Here is a 27,579-nt window from a genome sequence, read left to right on the forward strand (position 1 = left end):
GATGGTGCTGTGGGGTGTACTTTTGTGCTGAGTAAGAACAGGTTGAAGGTTACAAAGTCTAAGCTCCTTGTTAGGTCACTTTGCTCAGAAAGTTTGTAGTGTCTCATGGTTCCCTAAACCCTGCTGGCAAATCTAGCTCTTGAAACCAGAGAACCATCTACTTAAATGTACTCATTTCATGTGCAGATATCATAGATGTGGTTAGAGACTCTTTGATTGCTGTAGCTGCTGGAACACCAAAACTATGGGAGAATTTTTATCCAAATAAATGTATAAAGACTGACTGTGGTTGCACAGTGACCTTACTCTAAAAGCTTTCATTGCTTCCCTCCATCCTACCATTTTATTGTGGAAAGAATATTGGAGTCACTGGGACAATTTATTATTCTCATACATTCCTGGTATGTATATCTTGCCTAAATGTTGGGCTGGCATTTCTGTTTTTATCTCTGTGAATGAGGGAGTGAGGGATAAGTCATACCTTATGACTCCCCATCTCTCCTGTGAGTGATGATAACAACAGGGTGAGTCATCATATATTACACACACAACGTATTTTTCTTCCTCTCTCTTGAGAAGGGCTGCAAATGCTGAAGATGACAGTTAAGGAAGATGAAAACTTCATAAAAGGTAGGGGATAAAGATGTTCCAAATAGAAGTAAACTTTTAAATATTTCTTTGTGACTGTGTTAGTAATGAAGCCATTGACAGGTGTGTGGCAAGCTAACAAGAATGGCTGAAAAGGATTCCCTTCCCCCCTGGGCTTTTTTCACTGTAGTTAGAATCATCCTGAGTCCACAATTCTTGTTGTGCTAAAAACCTTTTATAGCCAGACAGTTTTTAGGCCTAAGCAACTCTTAAGGTGAGCAAGGGAAAGATTCACAGTGTCCTTTCTTGTGTAGGCTCATGTCTGAGCCCATCATGGTGAGGCAGGACAACCCATCTTGGAGTTTGTGAGGGAGCGGGAGTACTGACTAACCCAGATAATCAAAAACTCCCCTACCTCATACTGTCCCTAGAAGGAAATGTGCAAATGAGAATTCTGGCATTTGATTACCCTTTTCATATCAAAACTGAAAATTTAAAGGTTCTTTGCCTGTAAAGGAACAATTGATCCTTCATCTTAAGGAAAAGGAAATGAACCAGCAAAGAACACAGCTAAACTCTTTAGGAGAGTTTTCTAACAGAGTCACTTCTAAATTTGATGTAATAAAAGTATTCCAAGTGGCCTATTACCCTCAACTCTTAATTTGCAAAGAAAAATGATTCTTTAATTCCTCTGTCATTTCTGAGCCTTTCTTTTTTATCAGCTTTGTTGAGGCGAACTTTACATACCAAACCAAAAAAAAAAATCACGAATTTTCAACGTACAACTTTATGAGTTTGGCAAATATGTAGTCATTTAACAACAGCAGTCAAGACACAGAATAATTCAATCACCCCTACACGTTTCGTCCTGTTCCTTTGCAGTCAATACCCTTCCATGACAGTTAGAGGCAACCACTGATACTATTTCTGTAATTTTGCCTTAACTGGAATTTTATTCTTATGGAATCATAAGATTGTCTTTTGTGTTAGGCTTCCTTTACTTAGCATACTGCTTTTGAGATTCGTCATGCGGCTGGTTATTTCAATAGTGTGCTTTCATACTGGTGAACAGAATTCTTTGAATGGATATGCCATAATGTTTAATTCACCGATTAATATATTTTTGGTTTAGTTTTTAGCTATGAAGACTCAGGCCCATATGAACATTTGAGTACAAATCTTTCAACAGCCCTATGTTATCATTTGCCTTAAATAAATAGAATTGGAAATGCTGGATCAGATGGTAACTGTGCACACATGCTCAGTCATGTCCAACTCTTGGCAACCCTATGGACTGTAGCCCACCAGGCTCCTCTGTCCATGGGATTCTCCAGGCAAGAATACTGGAGTGGGCTGCATGCCCTCCTCCAGGGGATCTTCCCAACATAGGGATCGAACCTACATCTCTTGCGGCTCATGCATTGGTCGGCGGATTCTTTACCACTGAGCAGCCAGGGGTACACAGAAGTGGGAATGCTAGATCGAATGGTAAAGGTAAGTGTGAGTGCTTAGAAACTGCCAAGATGTCGTTTATAGTGACCATATAACTTTGTATTCACACCAGCAATGTATAAGAGGTCTATCTATTTCAGATCTTCACCGAGACTGAGTTTGGTGGTCTTTTCATATATACCACGTCTTTCTTTTTCCGTTCATTCGCCAGTGGGCATTTGGCTTGTTTGCATGCCTTGGCTATTGTAAGTAGTGCTACTAAGAACATTGAGATGCATGTATCTTTTTGAATTTGAGTTTTCATCTTTTCTAGATGATTACAGGATCATACAATAACTCTATTTTTATTTTTTTAAGGTGCCCCATACTGTTTTCCAGGCTTCCCTGGTGGCTCAGAGGTTAAAATGTCTGCCTGCAATGTGGGAGACCTGGGTTCAATCCCTGGGTCGGGAATATCCCCTGGAGAAGGAAATGACAACCCACTCCAGTGCTCTTCCCTGGAGAATCCCATGGATGGAGGAGCCTGGTGGGCTGCAGTCCATGGGGTCGCAAAGAGTCGGACACGACTGAGCGATTTCACTTTCACGTTTCACTTTCATGCGTTGGAGAAGGAAATGGCAACCCACTCCAGTGTTCTTGCCTGGAGAATCCCAGGGGCAGTGGAGCCTGGTGGGCTGCCATCTCTGGAGTCGCACAGAGTCGGACATGACTGAAGCGACTTAGCAGCAGCAGCAGCAATAGTATGTCGTGCTAAGTTGCTTCATACACTGATGATTTACACTTTCAGAATAAGCTTGACTATTCTAGCCTTTGCATTTCCATAACTTTAGAATAAAATTGTCAATGTCTTTAAAAATCCTGCTGGGAATTTGATTGAGATTGCATTGAGGCTCTAATTTTGTAAAATTGGACACTAACATTTAGTCAATCTTTAGATGTGTGAACACTGTATAATTCAGTAACATTTTTCAGTTTTCAACGTATTCATCTTTTATAGCTTGTCTTATATTTATCTGTAAAAATTTCATGTTGACATTGCAAATGGTACTTTTAATTAATCCAATTATTGATTGTTGGTATAAGATCCCCACCCTGCGCAAGCCGGGTGGCTGCAACGGCAGAGATGGAAAAGGCTACCCACTCCAGGATTCTGGCCTGGAGAATTCCATGAACTGTATAGTCCATGGGGTCACAAAGAGTCGGACACGACTGAGTGACTTTCACTTACAGTATATAGAAATACAATCAGTTTTGTATGTGAACATGTTGTCCTGCCATCTCACTAAAGTCACTTGTCAGTTTGCATAGCTTCCTGTTGTGTACAACAGGTCTTTATTCCTTTTCAATCTGTTTATTTAAATAAACAGATTCTTACCTTATTGCACTAGTTAAGAGTTCCCGTGTATGTGTTAGTCAGTCTGTCGTATCTGAATCTCTGTGACCCCATGGACTGTAGCCTTCCAGGATCCTTTGTCCATGGAACTCTCCAGGCAAGAATATAAGAGTGGGTTGCCATTTTCTTCTCCATAAGATCGCCTACACAACATTAAATAGAGTTGGTGAGATCACATATTCTTGTTGCCTATCATGGACATAGAGCATTCAACATTACGATGATGTCTGCTGTAGTTTTTCATCAGGTTGAGGAATTTTCTTTCCTACTGAGAGAAATTGAAAGAAATGTAAATAATTGGAGTGGTATATTATATTCATGGACCTGGAAATGCTAAAAAAACAAAAAAACTTCGGAAAACTTTGAAAAGTCAGAGGGCTTATGCTATCTGAGTTCAAGATTTGTTCTAAACCTACAGTAATTGAAATCTGTGATGTTAGAATCCAGGTAGAGGGAAAATGAAATAGAATAAAGAAACTAGAGATAGATATCAGATTAGTTTATCTTCAACAAAGAAGGAAATATTAATGGAGAATAAATAGCTGTTTCAACAAATGATGCTAAAAAAGTTAATATCAATATTCAAAAATGAAAAATATTCAATGTCATGTCTTACAATATTTTAAAAAATAATAAATTGGACTTTATCCAATTAAAGACTTCTGCTCATCAAGTAAATGCCCTCTAAGATCTGAGGTTTTCTAAGATGTTATATTTTCAAGCAGAAACCTTCACCAATTTACTAGACACACTTTCTAGCCAGAGACTGTCATATGGAACAAATTTAAACTGCAGACCATAGCTCAATGAACAACGTTTTTATTTGTGAATACGTGGCAAATGAGTTGCTTCCTCAGCTCTTTAGTCTGTGTGCTGTTTTCAAATGTTTCAATGTGCTTCTGCTGCTAAGTCACTTCTGTCATGTCCGACTCTGTGCGACCCCATAAACAGCAGCCCACCAGGCTCCCTCATCCCTGGGATTCTCCAGGCAAGAACACTGGAGTGGGTTGCCATTTCCTTCTCCAATGCATGAAAGTGAAAGTGAAGCCACTCTGTCATGTCCCATTCTTTGCGACCCCATGGACTGCAGCCCACCAGGCTCCTCCGTCCATGGGATTTTCCAGGCAAGAGTACTGGAGTGGGGTGCCATTGCCTTCTCCGTCAATGTGCTTCTAGACCTACAGTTATTTTGTCAAAATCGATGTTTCCTCCTCTTTGATTGTATTTATGTGTCCAAAACATAAACTCCAAAATGTTAACTAAGAAAGAGGTGCAAAATAGTGAATGCATCTTCCAAAGAGTGAGCTCTACCCTTCTTCTCCACCAAACAACACCTACTCTGAAATTTTCTCTTCGCTCCGTGGAGAATACAATAAATTTGTATTACATCAGGTATTTATTGGCTTTAAAATTATTATCCCACAAAGTTCTTTACTTATTCAGTGTACGTAGTTATTATCTGTGAGATTATGTAGGGTCTTAATGCTTAAAATGAAGCACATCTAATTTTTCCCATTCCCAACTGATGGAGAAGGCAATGGCAACCCACTCCAGTTTTTATCTATTTCAGCTTTAACATGTAAAAGAGATTACAAGCCATCACTCTTGACATTAGAAGAAAAAGCTAGGAAAAGTGAAAAATAATAAGTGTTCTTAAACTTATCAAAGAACTGGGGTCACAGGGCAAACTGACCCTTTAAAATCTGGAGACATTGGTTACATACAGAGTGATACAGCACTAGACATTTGCTTACCTGAACGCGAAGCCACCAGAAGCCACAAGTTGTATAAATGTTCCTTTACTAGTAATTTTGACAATTTGCTGTAAGCTAAGTGGTAACTAGCTTGATTAGGATATTCCTGGGAGCTGCAGTCAAAGGAGACTTTTGGGATTTTCTTCCAGGAACTCCACAATTTCACACAGTATGCGTTCAGAAAAATCTCCTGCGGCTCTGACAGGGGAAGCGCTACAAGGGTAACCCTCTCATTTTCTTCTTTAAAACAAAGACTGACAATCTGCAATACATGAACCGTGAACGTCCAGATGTTCAAGCTGGTTTTAGACAAGGCAGAGGAACCAGAGATCAAATTGCCAACATCCGCTGGATCATGGAAAAAGCAAGAGAGTTCCAGAAAAACATCTCTTTCTGCTTTATTGACTCTGCCAAAGCCTTTGACTCTGTGGATCACACTAAACTGTGGAAAACTCTGTAAGAGATGGGAATACCAAACCACCTGACCTGCCTCTTCAGAAACCTGTATGCAGGTCAGGAAGCACCAGTTAGAACTGGACATGGAACAACACACTGGTTCCAAATAGGAAAAGGAGTACGTCAAGGCTGTATATTGTCACCCTGATTATTTAACTTCTATGCAGAGTACATCATGAGAAACGCTGGGCTGGAAGAAGCTCAAACTGGAATCAAGATTGCTGAGAGAAGTATCAATAACCTCAGATATGCAGATGACACCACCCTAATGGCAGAAAGTGAAGAGGAACTAAAAAGCTTCTTGATAAAAGTGAAAAAGGAGAGTGAAAAAGTTGGCTTAAAGCTCAACATTCAGAAAACTAAGATCATGGCATCCAGTCCCATCACTTCATGGCAAATAGATGGGCAAACAGTGGAAACAGTGGCTGACTTTATTTTTCTGGGCTCCAAAATCACAGATGGTGATTGCAGCCATGAAATTAAAATACACTTACTCTTTGGAAGGAAAGTTATGACCAACCTAGACAGCATATTAAAAAGTAGAGACACTACTTTGCCAACAAAGGTCCATCTAGTCAAGGCTATGGTTTTTCCAGTGGTCACGTATAGATGTGAGAGTTGGACTGTGAAGAAAGCTGAGTGCCAAAGAATTGATGCTTTTGAACTGTGGTGTTGAAGAAGACTCTTGAGAGTCCCTTGGACTGCAAGGAGATCCAACCAGTCCATCCTAAAGGAGATCAGTCCTGGGTGTTCATTGGAAGGACTGATATTGAAGCTGAAACTCCAACTTTGGCCACCTGATGCGAAGAGCTGACTCATTTGAAAAGACTGATGCTGGGAAAGATTGAGGGCAGGAGGAGAAGGGGACAACAGAGGATGAGATGGTTGGTTGGCATCACCGACTCGATGGACATGGGTTTGGGTGAACTCCGGTGATGGACAGGGAGGCCTGGCGTGCTGTGGTTCATGGGATCGCAAAGAGTCGGACACAACTGATCGACTGAACTGAATACTGAAACCTTATCTCACATAGGGAAAGAGATTTTCTTCCCCTTGTAATCCTTTCTAGGATTAGTATTTCATCTAAACAGGGGAAAGAAAACATGAACAGGGACAGTTTCAAGGAAATATATCAGGAACTGGGTACAAGGAAAATCGGAGGAGCTATATGCCTTGAAAAGGAATAGAAACAGAGGTGAAGGCCACACTCTGAGTCCAAGTTCCATTAAAAGGCTTTCTTACCTCCTCTGCACCCAGCCCCCACACCAACAATCAGTGTAGCAGAGAATTTACAACTGAAAATCTGTATAACACAGACCCCTCTGAGAAACAGTGTAATGAGAAACCTTAAAGCCAAAGAGGAAATAAACACTCACACTAGAGAAGTCTGGACTCTCTAGCCCTTATAGCTACTGCAAACGTTAAAATACAGCCCAACGCATGTGTAGATTACCATAAATCCTGCCCTCTACAGGTCTGTTTCCTGCAGTGACTATTGACACTTCTCAACTTTGAATTTTTTATTAAAAGGCATACTAAAAGTCACAGTTTGGGGAGACTTGGCAATCATAACCACATTCAGATATGTGAGTTAACAGATAAGGCATTTCAAATAACCATGATTAAGATGTTAACAAATAGCATGTAAGATTAAATGGGTAATGTCAGCAGACTTGAAATTTCAAGAGTAAATGTTAGAAATCAAAACAGTTAAAGAAGGCCTTCAGGAGGCTCATAAGTAGACTCACCCTTAGTTAAGCAAAGAACTAGTAAACTTGAAGATAGATCAGTAAAGACAAAATTAAAACACAGAAAAAAAAGAACAAAAACCTGAGAACTGTGTGTGTGTGTGTGTGTGTGTGTGTGTGTTGCAACACCAGAAAGAATAGGGCAGAAGAAATGTTTGAAGTAATAATTGCTGAGATGCTACCAAAGTTATTCCCAGACACCAAAACACAGATTGCAGAAGTTCGGAACACCAAGCAAGATAAGTACAAAAAGCAACCACATCTAGACTTATTATTGATACTTTTACCTATAGGAAAACCAAAGACAAGAGAAAATTCTGAAAGAAACTAATGAAAGAAGAAAACCTTCCCAATATTGGGAACAAGGCTATGAACACAGCAAACATCTCATTGGAATCCATGCAAGCAAAAGTAGAATACTGCAAAATATTCTAAGTGTTGACAGAAAATGACCAACGTAGAATTCAGTGTCTAGCAAAAGTATTTTTTAAAAGTAGATGAGAAATAGACTTTCTAAAACAAAAACATAGCAAGTTTGTTACCAGCAGAACAGTCCAATTAAGAAACTAAGAGTTTCTTCAGATAGATGAAAATTTTCTAGATCAAAAACTTGGATCTACCTTAAGAAAGGAAGTGTGTCAGAGAAGGAACAAAGGTAAAAATAAATATTTATATTATTCTTCATTCATCTAAAAGCAATAAAGTAGTAATGTATTGAGTAACTGTAACTTATGTGTAAGTGAAATATATTACAGAAATTTCACAAGGGAGAGTTGGAGGAATTAATACTCTGTTATAAGGTCCCTACACTATACATGAAGTAGTATAATGTCATTTGAAAGTTGATTTATATTGTTAACCTATATATTGTGAGCCCTAAGGAAATCACTAAAAACATGTTAAAAGGAAATAAACATGATATACCAAGGGGAGACAATTGAGAACAATGGAGAATCATATAAATTATCAATTAAAAACCAAAGAAGACAAACGAGGTAAAAAGAAGCAAAGAACAAATGTGATGTTTAGAAAACAGTTACAAAGATGGGAGAATTCAATCCAACTATATCAAAAGCCACTTGTAAATGGACTAAACAATTGAAAGCCCAAAATTGTCAGACAAGAGAAAGAAACCTAATTATCTGTCATCTAGAAGAAAGACATTTTAAATATAAAGACTGCAGATAAAGGAAAGCAGTGGTAAGTGATGTAAGATGCTTAACATCAAAATTAAGCTGGAGTAACTGTATTAATTTCAGATAAAGTAGACTATCAGAGATAAAGAAAGATATTACATAATGATAGAAGGAAGTCAGTTCTCCAAGAGCACACCAAAAATTATAAACCCATTGGTACCTAACAAAAGAGCATCAAAATGCATGAGGCAATAATTAATAGAATAGAAAGGAGAATAGATTAGGCTGCTATTATATTTGCAGACGTCAACACAACTCTGTCAGTAATTGATAGATTAGGCAGGCCAAAAATCAGTAAAAACGTAAGTGACCTGGACAGCACTATAAATCAATTTGATCAAATTGACATAAATAGAATACTCCATCAAAGAACAGGAGAATACTCATTTTTCTCAAGAACATGTAAAATAGTCACCAAAATAGAATGATACACTAGGCCATGACATACATCTTAACATTTTTAAAAGAATAGAAATCTTTGCTATGTTTATGAGTATGCTTTTAGATTACCACAGAATTAAACAAGAAGTCAGTACCAGAAAGATAGCTGGAAAACACCCAACTATTTGGATATTAAACAGCACACTTCTAATTAATCACTAGGTCAAACAAGTTTCCAAGAAATTTTAAAATATGTTAAACTACACAAAAATATAACATGAAAATGTTCTTAGTGATTTATACCATTAACTACTGACATTAAAAAAAGAGAGAGAGAAATTTACAGTTGATTTCCGAAACATCCACCTAAGGAAACTACAGTAAGAAGAACAAATTGAACCTAAAGCAAGCAGAGAAAATAAATTATAAAAACTAGAGGAGGGCTCAACAAAAGTTAAAAGAGGAAAACACACGAAAATGAATAAATCAAAGTGTTTATTTGGAAAGATTAATAAAAGTTGATAAGGCTCTACACAGCCTACACCTGAAAAAGAAAAATGATGCAAATTACAAATATCAGGAATGAGAGAGAGAGCATTACTACTACTCTCAAGGACAGTAAAAGGATAAAAAGAAGTACTGTGAACAACTATATGCCCAAAAATTTGATAACAGATAAAATGATCTACAAAGGTCCGTCTAGTCAAGTTTATGGTTTCTCCTGTGGTCATGTATGGATGTGAGAGTTGGACTGTGAAGAAAGCTGAGTGCCGAAGAATTGATGCTTTTGAACTGTGGTCTTGGAGAAGACTCTTGAGAGTCCCTTGGACTGCAGGGAGATCCAAGCAGTCCATTCTGAAGGAAATCAGTCCTGGGATTTCTTTGGAAGGACTGATGCTAAAGCTGAAACTCCAGTACTTCGGCCACCTCACGTGACGAGTTGACTCATTGGAAAAGACTCTGATGCTGGGAGGGATTGGGGGCAGGAGGAGAAGGGGACGACAGAGGATGAGATGGCTGGATGGCATCACCGACTCGATGGACATGAGTTTGAGCAAACTCCGGGAGTTGGTGATGGACAGGGAGGCCTGACGTGCTGTGATGCATGGGGTCACAAAGAGTCAGACACGACTGAATGACTAAACTGAACTGAAAATGATCTAATGTCTTAAATTATAAAAATTTCCATATCTCACTTGAGAGATAGATATTCTGAATAGTACAACGTAACTATTAAAGAAACAAAGTTCACTATTTACAAATTTCCAAAAATGAAATCATCAGGTCCAGGAGTTTACTGGTGAATTCTATTGAACTATTAAGGAAAAAATGATACCAATTCTCCACAGTATTTTTTAAAATGTTTTCTTCATGAGGAAACACATCCCAACTAGTTTTCAGTTCAGTTCCGTTCAGTTCAGTCGCACAGTCGTGTCCGACTCTTTGTGACCCCATGAATCGCAGCATGCCAGGCCTCCCTGTCCATCACCAACTCCCGGAGTTCACTCAGACTCACGTCCATCGAGTCAGTGATGCCATCCAGCCATCTCATCCTTGGTCGTCCCCTTCTCCTGCCTTCCATCTTTCCCAGCATCAGGGTCTTTTCAAATGAGTCAGCTCTTTGTGTCAGGTGGCCAAATTATTGGAGTTTCAGCTTCAACATCAGTCCTTTCAATGAATATTCAGGACTGATTTCCTTTAGGATGGACTGCATGGATCTCCTTGCTGTCCAAGGGATTCTCAAGAGTCTTCTCCAACATCACAGTTCAAAAGCATCAATTCTTCAGTGCTCAGCTTTCTTTATAGTCCAACTCTCACAGCCATACAGGACCACTGGAAAAACCATCGCCTTGACTAGGTGGACCTTTGTTGGCAAAGTAATGTCTCTGCTTTTTATAAGCTGTCTATGTAGGTCATAACTTTTCTTCCAAGGAGCAAGCGTCTTTTAATTTCATGGCTGCAGTCACCATCTGCAGTGATTTTGGAGCCCAAGAAAATAAAGTCTGTCACTGTTTCCACTGTTTCCCCATCTATTTGCCATAAAGTGATGGGACTGGATGCCATGATCTTAGTTTTCTGAATGTTGAGTTTGAAGCCAACTTTTTCACTCTCTTCTTTTACTTTCATCAAGAGGCTCTTTAGTTCTTCATTTTCTGCCATAAGGGTGGTGTCATCTGCATATCTGATGTTATTGATATTTCTCCCAGCAATCTTGATTCTAGGTTGTGCTTCATCCAGTCCAGCATTTCACATGATGTACTCTACATCTAAGTTAAATAAGCAGGGTGACAATATACAACCTTGATGTACAATCTTTTCCTATCTGGAACCAGTCTGTTGTTCCATGTTCAGTCTAACTGTTGCTTCCTGACCTGCATACAGATTTCTCAGGAGGCAGGTCAGGTGGTCTGCAATTCCCATCTCTTTAAGGATTTTCCGCAGTTTGTTGCTATTCACACAGTCAAAGGCTTTGGCATAGTCAATAAAGCAGTAGATGTTTTTCTGGAACTTTCTTGCTTTTTTGGTGATCCAACAGATGTTGGCAATTTGATCTCTGGTTCCTTTGCCTTTTTCTAAATCCAGCTTGAACTTCTGGAAGTTCATGGTTCACGTACTGTTGAAGCCTGGCTTGCAGAATCTTGAGCATTACTTTGCTAGCGTGTGAGATGAGTACAATTGTGTGGCAGTTTGAGCATTCTTTGACATTGCCTTTCTTTGTGATTGGAATGAAAACTGACCTTTTCCAGTCCTGTGGCCACTGCTGGGTTTTCCAAATTTGCTGGCATATTGAGTGCAACACTTTCACAGCATCATCTTTTAGGATTTGAAAGAGCTCAACTGGAATTCCATCACCCCCACTAGCTTTGTTCATAGTGATGCTTCCTAAGGCCCATTTGACTTTGCATTCCAGGATGTCTAGCTCTAGGTGAGATAACCACACCATCGTGGCTATCTGGGTCATGAAGATCTTTTTTGTATAGTTCTGTGTATTCTTGCCACCTCTACTTAATATCTTTTGCTTCTGTTAGGCCCATACCATTTCTGTCCTTAATTGTGCCCATCTTTGCATGAAAAGTTCCCTTGGTATCTCTAGTTTTCTTGAAGAGATTTCTAGTCTTTCCCATTCAATTGTTTTCCTCTATTTCTTTACACTGATCACTGAGGAAGGCTTTCTTATCGCTCCTTGCTATTCTTTGGAATTCTCCATTCAAATGGGTATATCTTTCCTTTTCTCCTTTGCCTTTCACTTCTCTTCTTTTCTCAGCTATTTATAAGGCCTCCTCAGACAACCATTTTGCTTTTTTGCATTTCTTTTTCTTGAGGATGGTCTTGTTCACTGCCTCCTGTACAATGTCTGTATATAGTTCTTTAGGTGCTCTATCAGATCTAATCTCTTGAATCTATTTGTCACTTCCACTGTATAATCATAAGTGAAGTTGCTCAGTCGTGTCCGACTCTTTGCGACCCCATGGACTGTAGCCTACCAGGCTCCTCCCTCCATGGGATTCTCTAGGCAAGAGTACTGGAGTGGGTTGCCATTTCCTTCTCCAGGGGATCTTCCTGAACTGAACTGAATGACAGAAATCAAAGACAACAGCAATGAAAAGAAATGCCATGTTCTTGGATTGGAAAATCAATATTGTCAGAATGACTATACTACCCAAACTAATCTACAGATTCTGTGCAATTCCTATTAAATTACCAGTTACATTTTTTACAGAACAAAACATTTTAAAATGTGTATGAAGACTCAGAGGAGCCTGAAGAGTCAAAGTAATCGTGAGAAAGAAAAATGGCGCTGAGGAATCAGGAATCCTGACTTCAGTATTCCAAACAGTGTGGCGCTGGGACAAAACCTAAATAGTGGTCAATGGAACAGGATGGGAAGCCCAGAAGTAATCCCGTGTGCCTGTGGTCAATTAATCTGTGACAAAGGAAACAAGAATATACAATGGAGAAAAGACAGTTTCTTCAGTAGATGCTGCTGGAAAAACTAAACAGCCATGTGTAAAGAATGAAACTAGAACACTCCCTGACACCATACGCAGAAGTAAACTCAAAATGGATTTAAGACCTAGATGTAAGGCTGGACACTGTAAAACTCCTAGGCGAAAACATAGGAAGGACTCTTTTTGACATAAATCACAGCAGTATCTTTTGGGATCCACCTCTTAGAGTAGTGAAAATAAAAATAAACAAATGGATCCTAATGAAACTTAAAAGCTTTTGCATAGCAAAGGAAACCATAAAATGAAAAGACAATCCACAGAATGGGAGAAAAATTTGCAAAGGAAGTGACCAATAGGGATTAATCTCCAAGGTATACAAGCAACTCATGTGGCTCAATATCAGAATGGCCATCATCAAAAAGTCTACAAACAGTATCTGCTGGAGAGGTGTGGACAAAAGGGAACTCCCCTGCACTGTTGTTGGAAATGAAAACTGGTACATTCATTATAGAGAACAGTATGGATGTTCCTTAAAAAACTGAAAATAGAGCTACTATATGATCCAGTAATCCCACTCCTGGCATATATCCTGAGAAAACTGTGGTTCGCAGGGATGCATGCATCCCCCGTTCTTTATAGCACTTTTGACAGTAGCCAGGACATGGAAGCAACCTAAATGTCCATTGATAGATATGAGTGGATAAAGAGGATGTGATACACACATACATACACACACGATGGAATGTTACTCAGCCATTAGAAATGAAATAATGCCATTTGTAGAACATGGTTGGATCTAGAAATCATACTACTTGAAGTAAGTCAGAGAAAGACACATATCCATCACCTATATGTGGAATCTAAAAAGATGATACAAATGAACTTATTTATAAAACAAAAACAGATTCACAGACTTCAAAAACAAATTTCTGGTTACCAAAGGGGAAAAGTCAGGGAAAGGACAATTTCAGAGGTTGGGAGGCTAGAATTAACATATACACACCACTGTATACAATGTATAGTCAACAAGGACCGACTGTATTCTGCAAGGTACTCTGCTCAATCTTGTGTAAAAACCTATATGGGAAACAAAACTGTAAATCAGTAGATATATATGTAACTTAATAAGTTTTCTATATACCTGAAACTAAAAACATTGTAAATCAAATATATCCTAATATGAAGATTAAATTTTTTAAAAAAAGACATAATATGTCTTACACTTCATTTTAGAGACAGTACAGTTTTGGTGAAAAACACATAGATCAATGGAAGGGAATAAAGATACCACAGGAACCTAATCATCTGACTTTTGACAAAGATGCAAAAGCAATTAAGTGGGGAAAGAATAGTCTTTTCAACAAACAGTACTGAAACTATTAGACAGCTCTCTTATAGACACAGATCTCACAACTTATATAAAATTAACTCAAAATGTATACAGACCTAAATGTTAAATGAAAACTATAGAACATCTAGAAGAAAACTAGTATGATATTCACTGGTTATGACTTTTTAGATACAAAAACACAAAGAATAATCCATGAAAATATGACCCCAAGTTAGATGTTATTAAAATTAAAAACTTGCTCTGTGAAATACATTGTTAAGAGAATGAGAAGCCATAGACTGCTAGAAAATATTTGCAAATTACATATCTAATAAAGGACTTGTATCCAGAATGTACAAAGAATTCTTAAAACTCAGCAATGAAAAAAGAAGCAGTTTTAAAAGATCAAAATATTAAGCACACCAGCAAAATGGATATGGAAATGACAAGCATATGAAATGACCCTTGTTGTTTAACCATTTAGTGAACTTTTTTGCAACCCTATGGACTGTAGCCTGCCAGGCTCCTCTGTCCATGAAATTTCCCAGTCAAGAATACTGGAGTAGGTTGTTGCTTCCTACTCCAGGGTTCTTCCAGACCCAGGGATCAAACCCACATATCCTGCATTACAGGCTGAATCTCTACCACTGAGCCACCTGGAAAGCCCCATATGTCATTAAGGAAGTGAAAATTAAGACAATAATGAGATGCCACCATCAAAACAATGAGATATCACTACACACCTATTAGGACAGCTAGAACAAAAACCCAAGACAAAGTCTGACCACTAAATGCTAGTGAGGATGTGGGGAAACACGAGCTCTCATTCGCTGGAAACACATTGTGAGGTTTGTGTTTGTTTTCAGAGAAAGCATATTTCAATTGTGGTAAATATACATTATGTCAAATTTCCCGTGTTGATTATTTTTAAGTGTGTAGTTCAGTGGCATTAACAGAGGATATTCACGTTATTATGTAATCGTCACCACCATTCATCTCAGGAACTTTTTTCATCTTCCTAGACTGAAACTCCATGTCCATTAAAAATTTATTCCCCATTCCTCCCTCCCTCAAACATCATTCTCCAATAAAGGAAACTAGGACTTCCAGGAGAAATGACAGTTTTGAAAGCCGAGGCAAGAATATACAGGATGAGTCTGGAGCATCTCATAGTGTCATAAGGTAAGGAAAAATTAAAACCAACAGGATATGTCAGAGGGGCATAGAAGCAACAGAAAGAGCTCCGAATGTCCAAAGCTGAAACCTTGAGCAATAAAATAAATAACATGTATTAGAATATAACCCAGTGTATAGATCTAAACCTAAATATCTTTGAGCCTATAGTGATGTAATAAATAGTTTAATTAATAAGAACAGGCAAATCTCCCATACAGAAGAATTCCTAACAATATATATAGTTACCCTCTCATGAAACAGGTGGATTGTAATTCCTCACTCCCTTAATTGTGGGAGGGACTGACTTCCTTCTAAATAACACAGTATAGAAAAAGCCAAGGACTAACTTTACAGTGGAGAAAGTTGACAAAACTGCCTCAGCCATGTGATTAAATTTCGCATCTTGAGTGATAAGTCATATGGGTAGCATGTGCACTTATGATGTGATAAAGCTAGCGCTTTACAGATACTGTGGTCTTCTAAAGACCTGGAAGTCCTGTTTAATCATGAGGGGGATTAAAAAAAAAAAATCAGACAAAGCCCAATTGAGAAACATGCTTCTCAATACCTGACCAGTATTCCTCTAAAGTGTCAAAGTCATTAAAAACAAGAAATATTTGAGAAATTGTCATACTCTAAAGAGCCATTATTCTACATGGAGTCCTGGGACAGATAAAGAACAACAGGTACAAGCTAAGTAAACCTGAGTAGTTTGGACTTTAGTTAGCAGTAGTGAGTCAATATTGTCAATCAGTTTTTAAAAACATGCTAATGAAAGATGACTAGTTCTGTTCTAGAGCATGAATGATTAAGGTTTATAAAACATGACACGCCAATACTAACTTTCCGTATTCAACCCTCAGAAGTTTAATAAATGCAATAAGCTATCAAAAATATTTGATCTTTTCTTTCTTTCAGAATCCCATTTCTCATTTCCTCAAGGTCCAATCCTCACAAGCCAGGACTATTCAAGCACATCCCATAGTCGTTTGTACTGTGACCTAGTTAAGCTGAGCTATTGGTTTTCCTACAGCTTTTCCTTCCAGAGATCTTTGTGAAAGCTTGAACATTATGCTTTATGAAATGACTCTGGTTCTTCATTATCTCTGTATCTTGCTCGATGAGGGACATGCGATCCTAAAACTGATTCTAGAATCCATTTCAAAAACAAGGGAAGAGAGAGTAAATGACTGCAAGCAATATGTCCCTGAAGTTTCTTCATTCCCAAGAGGATATTTTTACCAGATGAAGGAATTGTAGATTACATGAAATTAAAAGACGCTTACTCCTTGGAAGAAAAGTTATGACCAACCTAGATAGTATATTCAAAAGCAGAGACATTACTTTGCTGACTAAGGTATGTCTAGTCAAGGCTATGCTTTTTCCTGTGGTCACGTATGGATGTGAGAGTTGGACTGTGAAGAAGGCTGAGCGCTGAAGAATTGATGCTTTTAAACTGTGGTGTTGGAGAAGACTCTGGAGAATCCCCTGGACTGCAAGGAGATCCAACCAGTCCATTCTGAAGGAGATCAGCCCTGGGATTTCTTTGGAAGGAATGATGCTAAAGCTGAAGCTCCAGTACTTTGGCCACCTCATGCGAAGACTTGACTCATTGGAAAAGACTCTGATGCTGGGAGGGATTGGGGGCAGGAGGAGAAGGGGACGACCAAGGATGAGATGGCTGGATGGCATCACTGACTCAATGGGCACGAGTCTGAGTGAACTCTGGGAGATGGTGATGGACAGGGAGGCCTGGTGTGCTGCGATTCATGGGGTTGCAAAGAGTTGGACACAACTGAGCGACTGAACTGAACTGAACTGAAATTGGAAAAAGCCATGGATAAGATCCTTGAACAAGAAGTGAAGATCAAGCCCTATAGAGATTACATGACTTGCCCAAGGTCGTCGTTTGTTAGTCTCAGAGAAGAAATCATGCATTTTTCTGAAATAGGATGCTTCTCACATTTTAGGCTTTTAGCAAATTTAACCTTTTCCATACAGCTGTTGAGATAACCTACTGGTTTTACAAGCTAAATCAACACAAGGGACATAGCTCAGAAAATGCCCCCAGACTGCCTCCCTTTTCATTATTGAAAACCACGAGATGAAAGTCTTTAATAACTCACTGCACAAGAGGACCATTACTGTCAGCATATACCACTCAGCCATATATTATAGCTTTTTACTTCTCCACACAAAATTGCTTTGAAATTTACATTTGCTATAAAGGATTTAAGTCCATCACTATTAATTTTCTTCTACAAATTATGTTTAATTATCACCTCTTTCTACCTAGAAAGAAGCCCCTCTTGTACTGCATCTCCATATAGCTCTCAAGAAGAGTGTCCTCAGCATGAATCTTTGATGGTGATTTTACACTCCTTACTTGCCCTTCCTTGTCAAGCGCACACAGCCCACTTAGAGATATGGAAATGAACTCTTTGCCTGGCTCTGCATTTCCTGCATACATATGAAATCTGGTCTCCCTAAGCAGGAGGAAAAAGGAACATTTTCCAGCTTTAGCCTGTGGAAAATTAGGCTAGAAACATCCCATTTTAAGATTCAAAGCAGCTTTGAAAGTCCATCCGTGATTGATTGCTTAACAGGTCATATATTACATCTAATCTTTCTGGTGCTTCAAGAATCATCTTATTTCCTCAGTTTTGGAGCCCTAGAAGAAACTAGTTGAAGAGTTATAGAAATCCAAAAATTGTACTTTACTATTTTTTTCCATTTAATTTCTATGCTTCCTTACTACACGGTAGCATATAAATAGCATAGGCTTCGGAGTTAGAAATACTAGCAGTCCAATCATAACTACCAAAAATTTATGTAACTTCAGGAAAATCACTTATCTCTGAGCCCCTGTTCTCTCAACCTTAAAGATAAAGCCATCTTAAGTTTAAGATTAGCATGTATTATGTTTGGCACATTCAAGGGATTCAAATGCTAACTGTCCCCTTCCAGATTCAGTGCAGAAGTATTTTTGTCTGTAGTCAATCTTCTGTCTGCAACTGATAGAAACTCAACTCAAACTAGCTGAAGCTAAAGTGGAATTCACTGACTCACATAACCAGGAAGTCCTGGCATGTTTCTGACTTTAGACATAGCTGGATTAAACTTCCCAAACAGTGTTGCTACGGCTCTTAACTCTGTTGATCTCTGCTGGTGTTGCTCTGAACATAAGCACTAACCAAAATGACTGGCAAAATATAAGTTACAGATCTCCAGCCCCCTGTCTTACTAGACCCTCAGTGAAGAAATTGCCTCCTACTAATTACATATCAAGTCCAGGGCAGATTCCAATTGGCCTTGCTTGAATCGTGTACCTGCCTCCAATCCAATCATTGTGATCATGGGGAAGGGACAATTCAGTTTGGCCAACATGGGCAATGTCCTACCATTGTGGTAGAGAGCAAAGTGGCATGATTCATAGTCTTCAGATTAAATGGAGTTAGGGGCCCTGAAGAAACCAGAAGAAGGACTATTAAAAATAATACTGAAATAAATTAAAGAAATGACAACTATAAATCAATAAATAAGTGCTTGGCACCTTTATTCACAATCTGATTTTCCTTTTCACTCTGGGTTGTCTTGTTTGGGGATCTATAGTCTATGTCAGGGATTAGCAAACTGCAGAGACCAAATATGACCCACTACTTGTTCCGTAAATAAAGGTTTACTGAAACCCAGTCATGCTGTTTCCTTAATGTGTTGTCCATGGTGGTTTTGACACTACACTATCAGGGTGGAGCAGTTGCAACAAAGTTCACAGAAACTGCAAAGCTTAAAATGTTTACTCCCTCAATCTTTTCAGGAAAAGTCTGCTGATCCCTAATCTATATCACAATAACAAGATAACGAGGCAGGGAAACATGCTTATTTAGAATATTTACTTGAAATAAAATAGAAATATTGATGACAATCTTACATAATTTGCATCCACAATCTGTTAGAAGTTAGAAAAATGTATCTTGTCCAAAAAAGTATCCTCCACACAGTAGATGCTCAGTATATATTTTTAATACATATTTAACTGCACAACCATCCACTAAATTCACTCATGCTCCCAAATTTGTATCTATCCGTAAAGCATCCTTTTCCCTCATACTCCACTTCGTCCATAACTTTAAACCCTCTTAGCTCTGCCTTCATGATACATTTCAAATGCCTCTACTTCTCTCCATCTTTCAGCTCCATCTGTAGTACAAGCCAACACCATTTCTTGTCTAGACTAATGCATTCATTTTTTAAAAATTAATTTATTTTAACTGGAGACTAATTATAATATTGTGGTGGTTTTTGCCATCTGTTGACATGAATCAGCCACAGGTATGCATGTGTCCCCCACCCCGAACCCCCTCCCACCTCCCTCCCCATCCCATCCCCCTGGGTTGTCCCAGTGCACTGGCTTTGAGTGCCCTGTGAAACCAGAATTGAAAGAGTCGCGTGTACCCCAATGTTCATTGCAGCACAGTTTATAATAGTCAGGACATGGAAGCAACCTAGATGTCCATCGGCAGACAAATGGATAAGGAAGCTGTGGTACATAAACATGATGGAGTATTACTCAGCTATTAAAAAGAACACACTTGAATCAGCTCTAATGAGGTGGGTGAAACTGGAGCCTATTATTCAGAGTGAAGTAAGCCAGAAAGAAAAACACCAATACAGTATACTAATGCATATATATGAAATTTAGAAATAATGGTAACAACAACCCTGTATGCGAGACAGCAAAAGAGACCCAGATATAAAGAACAGACTTTTGGACTCTGTGGGAGAAGGTGAGGGTGGGGTGATTCGAGAGAATAGCATCGAAACATGTATATTACCATATGTGAAATAGATGACCAGTCAATTCAGTGCATTCATTTTTTAAACAGTCTCCCTCCTACTATTCTTGTTGAAGTAATAGAAGTAATGCTGAAGTAATGTTGAAGTAATCCCTTCAACACCCAAGAAGGAACCTTTTAAAAACAAATTAGATATTATTTCTTTCTTCCCGACAGCCCTCCAGGGATTTCCTACTTTGTTTAGTCTGAAACCCAACTTCTTGTCCGTGGACCGAAAATCACTACGTAAACTGGTCCCTGCCCACCTCTTAACCAGATTCACTATAGCCCTTCTTCCCCATTACAGCTATGAAAGACTCCTTTGGTTCCTAGAATATACCATGCTCATTCCCTCTTTAAGAATTTTCCTGTCCCTCCTTCTGCCTGGAGCTTTCTGTTCCCATCTCCACATGGCTGGCTGATCTTGCCTAGTAATTCAGGGATTCAAAAGTCACCTTTTCATTGGAATAAAATATATTGTTACATAACTTTTATAGAATACATTATATTGTAGTATTAAAAGTTATGTGATGTTGAAGCTGAAACTCCAATACTTTGTCCACCTGATGCAAAGAGCTGACTCATTTAAAAAGACCCTGATCCTGGGAAAGATTGAGAGCAAGAGGAGAAGGGAACGACAGAGAATGAGATGGTTGGATGGCATCATCGACTCAATGGACATGAGTTTGGGTGAACTCTGGGAGTTGGTGATGGACAGGGAGGCCTGGCATGCTGCAGTCCATGGGATTGCAAAGAGTTGGACATGACTGAGCAACTGAACTGAACTGAAAACTTATGTTCTGTTTTCTAACTGATTACCACATAAATTATGAGGTTTACTTTATGTGTAATTACAAAGTAATTGACATCTGTAGCCTATTGCTTATGACTAATCATCATATGTCAATAGCCTGACTTTCTAACATGATCTTGGTGGTGATTGGAGTGATATGAACATGATGATATATGCTAGGCAAATGACCATTAATGAAATGTAGCAATACAATATTCATATATTTTCTTATTTTCAAAGACTTTGACTGTTTTATAATGAGCTCTAACTCATTTACAAGTTTTGCGAGCTTGCTGTTGAAGTTGACAATCATTGGCTAAAATAGATTTGACACTGATATGTACTATGAAAACATGTTTCTATATCCAGTTTAATAAATCAGTGAAGCTATATATTTGGACCAAAGAGCTTTTGATGTCAGGTAATGCAGGCAAAAAAACAAACAAACAAACAATCCTTCATCATGATCAAAACATCAAGTCTCATAAATCTCAAGTCTTTTTAGAATAATGTGAGGCAGGAGGTATTTACAGGTTTTCTGTTATAGGACATAGTTTTAAATGACCCTGCATATGACCTCGATCTAACAGGGTATTAGCACTACATTAAAAAAAAAAAAAACACTTCTGTTGCACTATGACTAACCTCTGCTGATTCATAGTTATTCTGAATAGCCACAAGTTGAAATGAATATATTAATGCTGGTTAAAATTGAAAAAAAATGAAAGTGTTAGTCGCTCAGTCATGTTTGACCTTTTGCAACCCCATGGACTGTAGCCTGCCAGGCTCCTCTGTCTGTGGAACTCTCCAGGTAAGAATCCATTCCCTTCTCCAGGGGACCTTCCCAACTCCAGGGTTAAACTCAAGTCTCCCACATTGTAATCAGATTCTTTACCATCCAAGCAACCAATCCATACCCTTTAGACACAATCCTTCCAGAAAGTACTAGCCACCTTACTGAGTATGTCAACCCCATATTTGTCCATAAAACCATTTTGAGGTCAGTCAGTCAGTTCAGTTCAGTTGCTCGGTTGTGTCTGACTCTTTGCAACCCCATGAATTGCAGCACACCAGGCCTCCCTGTCCATCACCAACTCCCGGAGTTCACCCAGACTCACGTCCATCGAGTCCGTGATGCCATCCAGCCATCTTATCCTCTGTCGTCTCCTTCGCCTCCTGCCCCCAATCCCTCCCAGCATCAGAGTCTTTTCCAATGAGTCAACTCTTCACATGAGGTGGCCAAAGTACTGGAGTTTCAGCTTTAGCATCATTCCTTCCAAAGAACACCCAGGACTGATCTCCTTTAGAATGGACTGGTTGGACCTCCTTGCAGTCCAAGGGACTCTCAAGAGTCTTCTCCAACACCACAGTTCAAAAGCATCAATTCTTTGGCACTCAGCTTTCTTCACAGTCCAGCTCTCACATCCGTACATTGATCTACAAACAATATCAGAAACAAGAAATGGGATTTATCTGTCAGAATTTTTCTTGGTGACCCCATTCAGTACTCATAAAGCAGCTTATAATTTTCATCCAAAATATCTCAGATCGATAGTGCATCATGCTTTTCAAGAAAACCAAATGCTGCCTCTCTCTTATTCTCTAGCACATCTCTTAATGTTAAGGGATCTTATTTGGAAGATGCCTTCATAGTTCAGCATGTAAGGGCAGCCATTAAGGAGCTATGCACTCAAGTAGAACCACAACTGACCTCCTACCATCTTGCTAATTACCTAGGGTGTTAGTTGCCACACACTCAGTACCAAACACTTCAGTATGAAAAAACATTTCTTTAACCAAAAAGACCAAAGGGAAAGTGAGTTTTACCCATTATATACATTGTTATGATAGAGAAGCATCAAAGAAAGACATCTAGATATTCAGGGGATCAGGGGGGTCAGTGGCAGTGGTGAGGCCAGGGGGGCCCTCCACCCCTGGGCATCTTCCAGCATGGGCTCCAACCTTCCCCGGAACTTCTTCCCAGCCACTCCACCGGGGCCTTTGCCTCGACCCCTGGCAGCATATTAACTGACAGCCAACACCCAGTGAAGGTTTACACACTCAATGAGGACCAGTAATGGGACAACCAGAACACCAGACATGTCATCCAGCTGTGTTGAGTGGCTGAAGGACATGTCCCTGCTAGTTAGGAACTGACAAAACATGGTTCACTGGAGAAGGGAATGCCAAAGCATTTCGATATTCTTGCCTTGAGAACCCCACGAACAGTATGAAAAGACAAAAAGATGACACTGAAAGATGAACTCCCTAGATCAGTAGGTGCCCTATATGCTATGGGAGAAGAGTGGAGAAATAACTTCAGAAAGAATGAAGAGGCTGAGCCAAAGTGAAGCCAACACCCAATTGTGGATGTGATGGTGATGGAAGTAAAGTCCGATGTTGTAAGAATATTGCTTAGGAACCTGGAATGTTAGGTCTATGAATCAAGGTAAATTGGAAGTGGTCACACAGGAGATGGCAAGAGTAAACATTGACATTTTAGGAATCAGTGAACTAGAATGGACTGGAATGGGTGAATTTAGTTCAGATGACCACTATATCTACTACTGTAGAAAAGAATCCCTTAGAAGAAATGGAGTAGCCATCATGGTCAACAGAAGAGTCCAAAATGCAGTACTTGGTTGTAATCTCATAAATGACAATGATGTTGGTTTGTTTCCAAGGCAAACCATTCAACATCACAGCAATCCAAGTCTGTGCCTCAAACCACTAATGGTGAAAAACCTGAACTTGAATGATTCCATGAAGACCTACATGACCTTCTAAAACTAATACCAAAAAAAATATGTCCTTTTCATCATAGGGGACTGGAATGCAAAAGTAGGAAGTCAAGATATAGTGGTGTGTGTTTCAGTCACTCAGTCGTGTTCAACTCTGTGACCCCATGGACTGTAGCCCACCAGGCTCCTCTGTCCAAGGGATTCTCCAGGCAAGAGTACTGGAGTGGGTTGCCATTTCCTTCTGCACAAGAGATAGTGGAGTAATAGGCAAGTTTGGCTTTGGAGAGAATGAAGCAGGCAAAGGCTAATAGAGTTTTGCCAAGAGAACATACAGGTCATAGCAAATACCCTCTTTCAATAACATAAGAGACAACTCTATACATGGACATCACCAGATGGCCAGTATAAAAATCAAATTGGTTATATTCTTTGAAGCCAAAAATAGAGAAGCTCTACACAGTCAGAAAAACAAGACCTGGAGCTGACTGTGGCTCAGTTCATCAGTTCCTTATTGCAAAATTCAGGCTCAAATTGAAGAAAGCAGCAAAAACTACTAGACCATTCAGGGGTCGGATGACCTAAATCAAATCTCTTATGATTATACAGTGGAGGTGAAGAATAGATTAGAGGGACTAGATCTGGTAGAAAAAGTGCCTGAAGAAGAACTGTGGACAGTTTCATAACATTGTACGGGATGTGGTGACAAAACCATCCCCAAGATAAACAAACTCAAGAAGGCAAAGTGGTTGTCTGAGGAGGTCTTACAAATAGATTAGGAAAGGAGAAATGAAAGGCAAAGGAGAAATGGAAAGATATATCTAACTAAATGCAGAGTTCCAGAGAATAGCAAGGAAAGATAAAGCCTTCTTAAGTGAACAGCGCAAAGGGATGGAGGAAAACAATAGAATGGGAAAGACTAAATATTTTTCTAAGAAAATTGGGGATACCAAAGGAATATTTTTGGAACTGACTTCCCCAGTAGCTCCTACACCTGCACCGCAGAAGCCATAGGAGATAAGGATTCGATGCCTGGGTCGAGAAGGTCCCCTGGAGGAGGGCTTGGCAACCCACTCCAGTATTCTTGCCTGGAAAATCCCATGGACAGAGGAGCCTGGCAGGCTACAGTCCATAGGGTCGCAAAGAGTTAGACACGACTGAACCGATTTAGCATGCACACATGTAAGGGAACATTCCATGCACAGATAGGTACCATAAAGGACAAAAAGGTCAAGGACCTAACAGAACCAGAAGAGATTAAGAAAGGGTGGCAAAAATACACAAAGCTGTACAAGAAAGCTCTTAATGACTCAGATAACCATGATGGTGTGGTCACTCACATACAGCCAAACATCCTGGCATGCTAAGTCAAGTGGGCCTTAGGAAGCATCACTATGAACAAAGCTAATGGAGGTGATGGAATTCCAGCTGAGCTATTTCAAATCCAACAGATGATGCTATTAAGATGCTTCACTCAATATGCCAGCAAATTTGTAAAACTCAGCAGTGACCACTGGAAAAACTGACTGGAAAAGGTCAGTTTTCATTCCAATCCCAAAGAAAGGCAATGCCAAAGGAAGTTCAAATTATCCCACAATTGCATTCATGTCATATGCTGGAAAAATTATACTCAAAATCCTTCAAACTAGGCTTCAACAGTACATGAACAGAGAACTTCCAGATGTACAAGCTGGATTTAGAAAAGACAGAGGAACCAGGGATCAAACTGCCACCATATGCTGGATCATAGAAAAAGCAAAGGAATTCCAAAAATACATCTACTTCTGCTTCACTAACTATGGCTAAAGCCTTTGACTGTGTGGATCACAGCAAACTTTATAATATTGTTAGAGATGGGAATACGAAACCACATTACCTACCTCCTAAGAAACTGGTATGCAGGTCAAGAAGCAACAGTTAGAACTGGACAGGAAACAATGGCTTATAATTGGGAAAGAAGTATGTCAAAGCTGTATATTGTCACCCTGCTTATTTAACTTATATGCAGAGTACATAATATGAAATGCTGGGCTTGATGACTCACAAGCTGCAATCAAGATTACCAGGTGAAATATCAACAACCTCAGATATGCAGATAATACCACTTTAATGGAAGAAAATGAAGAGGAAGTAAAGAGCTTCTTGATGAAGGTAAAAGAAGAGAGTGAAAAAGCTGGCTTAAATTTCAAAAAAGTGGAAACAGTATCAGATTTCATTTTCTTGCACTCCCAAAGTCAATGTGGACAGTGACTGCAGCCACGAAATTAAAAGACACTTGCTCTTTGGAAGAATAGTGGTGACAAACCTAGGCAGTATATTAGAAAGCAGAGACGTCATTTTGCCAACAAAGGTCCATGTAGTCAAAGCCATGGTTTTTCTAGTAGTCATGTATGGATTTGAGAATTGGACCATAAAGAAGCCTGAGCACTGAAGAACTGATTTTGAACTGTGGTGCTGGAGAAGTCTTGAGAGTCCCTTGGACAGCAAGGAGATTCTAAAGGAAATCAGTACTTAATAGTCATTGGAAGGATTGGTGCTGAAGTTGAAGTTCCAATACTTTGGCCACCTGATGCAAAGAACCAACTCACTGGAAAGGACCTTGATTCTGGGAAAGACTGAGAGCAAGAGGAGAACGGGGTGACAGAGGATGAGATGGGTGGATGGCATCACTGACTCAATGGACATGAGTTTGAGCAAATGCCTAGAGATGGTGAACGACAGGGTAACTTGGCATGCTGCAGTCCTTGCGATCACAAAGAGTCAGACATGACTTAGCAATTGAACAACAAGATATTTGGGGAAAAACCTTACCCTTGTCACTACATAGCATTTGTAGCATTTTCCCCACCAGGAAGTCTCATCAGGTGATTGCTTGATTGACATGAACTGAGAGCAATGTGTCTATCACTTGCTGATAGCTGCAGAGACAGAGATTTAATGGTAGACATTCCTGGAATTTAAGTGACGTGTGTCTGTGTGTGTGTGTATGCATGCAAATATGTAACCTGTTTGGAGCAGAGAAGAAGAGAATCACTCAATAGATTTTGAATCCAGTTTCCATAAATGGATCAAAGGAAAATTGAAAAAAGCCGGGCAAGTTCTTTTTTTTTTTTTGCCTCACCTCTATTTCCCCTCCTTATATGCTCTAGCCCCTCTTTTCTCCCAAGGCCTGGATTGTGTTTCTCCCTAGTGGTTGCCTCAATTTCCCAAAGACACACTTCCAAACCCCATACATAAAACTTTGTGCTTCTAATTTTTTAATGATAGACTCTTAGAAATGAACTACTAGAAAAAGTTGTGAAAGCATTTTTAAGGACCTTATTCAGTTCAGTTCAGTTCATTTCAGTTGCTCAGTCGTGTCCGACTCTTTGTGACCCCATGAATCGCAGCACACCAGGCCTCCCTATCCATCACCAACTCCCGGAGTTCACTCAAACTCATGTCCATCGAGTCAGTGATGCCATTTAACCATCTCATCCACTGTTGTCCCCTTCTCCTCCTGCCCCCAATCCCTCCCAGCATCAGAGTCTTTTCCAATGAGTCAACTCTTCGCATGAGGTGGCCGAAGTACTGCAGTTTCAGCTTTAGCATCATTCCTTCCAAAGAAATCCCAGGGCTGATCTCCTTCAGAATAGACTGGTTGGATCTCCTTGCAGTCCAAGGGACTCTCAAGAGTCTTCTCCAACACCACAGTTCAAAAACATCAATTCTTCGGCCCTCAGCCTTCCTCACAGTCCAACTCTCACATCCATACATGACCACTGGAAAAACCATAGCTTTGACTAGACG

The 27,579-nt window shown here is 39.4% G+C and overlaps 1 protein-coding gene across 2 annotated transcripts in view; it reads left to right on the forward strand.

Moving 5' to 3' along the window:
- LRMDA (leucine rich melanocyte differentiation associated) overlaps positions 1–27,579 on the forward strand; it is a 1,405,312-nt gene that overhangs the window by 1,362,613 nt on the left and 15,120 nt on the right. The gene's annotated exons all lie outside the window — the stretch shown is intronic.

The sequence above is a fragment of the Ovis canadensis genome, chromosome 25 (genome assembly GCF_042477335.2).
Source record: "Ovis canadensis isolate MfBH-ARS-UI-01 breed Bighorn chromosome 25, ARS-UI_OviCan_v2, whole genome shotgun sequence".
NCBI classification, from domain to species: domain Eukaryota; kingdom Metazoa; phylum Chordata; class Mammalia; order Artiodactyla; family Bovidae; genus Ovis; species Ovis canadensis.